Below are 4,358 nucleotides of genomic sequence, written 5' to 3' on the forward strand. Positions count from 1 at the left end.
TTTCATGAAAAAAACGTTTTCCCCTTGACTGCTGGGACCCACCAGCTACATCTTCGCACGCAAGGAAGTGCGTCCGGGCAAAAAAATGATTTTTCCCCCTAACTGCTGGGACCCACCATCTACATCTTCGCACGCAAGGAAGTGTCTGACAGTCGGGACCCACATGGTCGAAGCGTACGTAGCGTTATCATTCTGGTCGTGAACGTGTACATACATACTGGTCGATGTAGAATCGCGCACGTGTCGTAGTAGAGGCGCGCAGGTAGCATGTACATGTACGTACAGCGGCCAGTGTGCAATAAAGTAAATACGGCCACGTACGTACATACGAGCGGGTCTCGAACGCCTACTCGTGCATACGTACGGCCAGGACTAGTGTACATGGCTGGGTCCGAACTGAGAAACTGCGTAGTCGTCGTGTTCATGGGGAGCCAACCGGCTGGGTCGGAACGGAATGCGTCATCGTGTTCATCGGGAGGGCTTGGGCGGAATAACCGATGGAAACGAGGCCTGGCGTACCGCAGAACGGAGGAAACGGACTTGTGTTCGATCGGCCACGGTCGAAACGATCCTGTTCATCGGGAGGGGTCTGGCGTACCGCAAAACGGAGGAAACGGACTTGTGTTGGACCTCCTACGGTCGAAATGGGGTCGTGTTGATCGGGAGGGGTGTGGCGTACCGCAAAACGGAGGAAACAGACTTGTGTTGGAGCACTACGGTTGAAACGGGGGTCATGTTCATCGGGAGGGTGTGGCGTACCGCAAAACGGGACTCCACGGGAAACTGTTCATCTCCACCGTCGACCTCCTCCAGCCTCCACGGGCTACTGTTCATCCACCGTCGACCTCCTCCAGCCTCCATCTGTGACTGTTCATCCATGGGCTCCTGTTCATCCAGCATCCACCGCGTGCTACTCCACCGGCTACTATTCAACGAGCCCTCTCCATGGGCTCCTGTTCAACCACGCCTCCACGGGCTACTATTCGTCCACCCCTCTACCGTTTTACTGTTCATCCAGCCCTCCACGGGGTCATCCTGTTCATCCAGCCCTCCACGGGGCCCGGTTCATCCAGCCCCAACAGGCTCGATCGATCGGGGTCCTGTTCATCCAGAGGCAACACCACGGGGTCCTGTTCATCCACCCCCACCGGGAACTGTTCATCCAAACCTCCCTGCAACGCTCACTGTTCATCCAGAGGCAACATCGATAGACTTCAGTTAGCAGCAGTAGCGAAGGAATCGCTTGATCGGGTTCAGTTAACAACCATCGATCGACCGCTTGGGTTCAGTAATGCGTAGCCTGCAGTGCAATCGCTCGGGTTCAGTACGTAGGTGAACGCCTCACTCGGGTTCAGTTAGAGCCCAATGCCTCGCACCCACGCGCGTGCGTGTACGAGAGAAACACGCAAACCTCCGTGCATCGCTCGGCCCCGACCACCCAACGTAACCGGGAACACCCCGATATTTTCCTCGCCCTCGCTTCTACCATGGTTTTTTCCGTCATGGATGGCCCAAAGAATGTCATGCAACTGCATCTCCGGCCCGCCCAGGACGAAAAGCCCATTTTTTGTCATGATTTTTTGTCATAGAAATAGGAGCCTACCACATCTATGCTGATACCGGGTTTTGTCATAATTATCGTCATAGAAGTGTCATAAGTATGACAGGAAAAAAATTCGTTCGGCCCAAAATGTCATGGATGTGTCTTTTTTTAGTGATTCCTATGGGTAAAAGGGCATTGAGCGGTTAAATTTTTTTACCCATTCAATAGGAGAGTGCATGGAGTAGGCTTATCGGCAATTTAAACGCATAAAATCTTCTTCCTCTCCTTTATATAGGTCGGCCAGAGCTGTCGCTAATGCGGCTTGGCCATTCAACCCCTTTCGCCTATAGCGGGATGCGTCATCCTCCCCGTTGTAGTTCCATAAAGGAGCTATTCGGGATTGAAGTGGTTGGATGCATCTCTTTATTGTGATAGTCATGACTTCTATGATGGAGAGTCCGGAAGGGGTCAATAGCTTGATCTTGTTTACCAAGTTCATCACTTTCGCACTATATTCTTGGGCAGAGGATTTGGGACGCCAATTGTACAACTTCTTCAAGGGGGCGCTGGAAAATTCTGGCAGTCCGCGCCGAACAGGGTCCAGGAGGGGTACATCGTCAATATAGAACCATTCCAAAGACCATTCGACATATCCTTTCTTCGGAGTCCCGACAGGGTAACTGGATCCGCCTATACGCCATACTTCGGCACCGCCCACTTTGAAAATAGACTCGCCGCCCTGATGGCGGGGGACGAGGCAGAAGAACTTTTTCCATAGTTCGAAGTGAGCCTCGCAGCCCAAGAACAGTTCACAGAGAGCGACAAAACCGGAAATATGTAAGATAGAACCTGGTGTAAGGTTGTGTAGCTGGATCCCGTAGTGTTCCAGTAGGCCCCTAAGGAAGGGGTGGATTGGGAATCCCACGCCCTCAAAAGAAACGAGGTGAAACACACCCTCTCTCCTTGACTGGGATTGGAGAAATTCTCTGCCAATGCATCAATACCTATGGTGGCTAGCCCCGCCCGTACGAAGACTAGATCTGGGGGAGGGAGATATCCTTGCGTCTGGAGTCGACTGAGCTGGAGGTGAGATATGGAACAACTCTGCCAGTCCCTCTCTTGAGGGCCATGAGGACGCGAGGAAGAACCAGGGACGCTCGTCATGACTTTTTGTGGCTTGCTCTATTGCTTTTGGGTGCGATGCGAGATGACGGCTTATGAATCTCGCCCCGCTTTATAGGCGCGGTTTGTGCCTGCCAGGAATATTAAAATACAAGGGTCGTTCGCATTCACCCAGGCGCGTGGAAATCGAGGCGATGACAGGGAGGAATCATAAAGACTGGGCGCGAAAGCCAATGCGAGACTATCTTCAATCGGGAGTACAATGGAAGAACCCGTCTTGCAAAGCCGAAGACTCGTGTCCACATACTACATCGACATTGAAGGCAAGTTCGGGGGCTACTGAGTGAGTCCTGGATTCGGGGGTCCTTAGATGCCCGACCTAGGAGTTTGGGTCGGGCTGCATGGGCCGCACAGGATCACGTCGAAGATCATCTACCGTCTCCGGATGGTAATTCTCAACATGTGGACGGCAAGAATAGAGTCCGGAGGTTTCTTTCCCTGATAAACCGACTTTGTACCATCTATAGACCCCCTCCGGTGTGTATATAAACTGGAGGGGTTAGACCGTAGAGGCCAACTTTTTCATCATAACCGGAATCCTCATAGGCTAGCCATCTAGGGTTAGCCAACACGATCTTGAGGTAGATCATCTCTTGTAATTTTCTTATTCGATAATCATAATCAAGCAGGAGTAGGGTTTTACCTCCAGTAAGAGGGCCCGAACCTGGGTAAACATCGTGTCCCCTGGCCTCCTGTTACCATTGATCCTTAGACGCATAGCTTGGGCCCCCCTACCCGAGATCTGCCGGTTTTGACACCGACACCAGTCCTTTGGTGTGACAATATTGGTGCGACATATCTTTCGTCCAATCCAGTGTTCCATGCTCGTACCAAGCACATCGAAGTTGACTATCATTTTGTGAGGGAACGTGTTGCACAAAAGCTTCTTCAACTTTATCTCCTCCAAAGATCAACTTGCTGACATCTTCACGAAGCCACTTCCACAGCCTCAATTCGAAGTTTGTAGACGCAATCTTAACTTGCTTTGCACTTCAGGCCACAATTAACATCGAGGGAGGGTGTTAGACAACGTTTTATATGTAGCTTCTGTATATACCATGTATCTTGTATTTGTACACTTGGTATACCCTTGTATATATGAGATAGCCACATCCCTATTGGGATGTTGTGCAGTTTCCCAAACCCTAAGTCTAATAGGCTGTACCTAGAGGCAGCTGAACCAGGGGTGGAAGGGAGGCGTAAGCAAATCAGGGTTGGAGCTCGGCTGAAGTGGCAAAGGTCCGACAACCGAGTGGGTGGTACAACGGGAGTGTCGGTCTCAAACTACGCGGATACATAGTAAGAGGGAGGGTCGGAGTGAAAAAATCGGGGCTCCGAGTGAGATATTTTGGTCTGTCAGCGGCGTCGAAAGCATACGTGGGAAAGGCTCAGACGCTCGCAAACTTCCAGCTTTACTTCTGGTTTGTTTGATTTTTGAACTTCCAAACCGCACCACAGAACGTTTGATACACAACGTCGGATAATCAAAAGTGAAGACAAAAATGATTGGATGTTTACGGGCGCTTTGATGCTCGGGGGACCTCATTTTTATCGCCTCACATGCCAGGTGTCCTGCATGCCGTGCGTACCACTAGAAACGCCGGAGGCTCCAGCGTCCCATACCGTCAGACAC

Source organism: Triticum aestivum, chromosome 1B (assembly GCF_018294505.1).
Source record: "Triticum aestivum cultivar Chinese Spring chromosome 1B, IWGSC CS RefSeq v2.1, whole genome shotgun sequence".
Lineage (NCBI taxonomy): Eukaryota > Viridiplantae > Streptophyta > Magnoliopsida > Poales > Poaceae > Triticum > Triticum aestivum.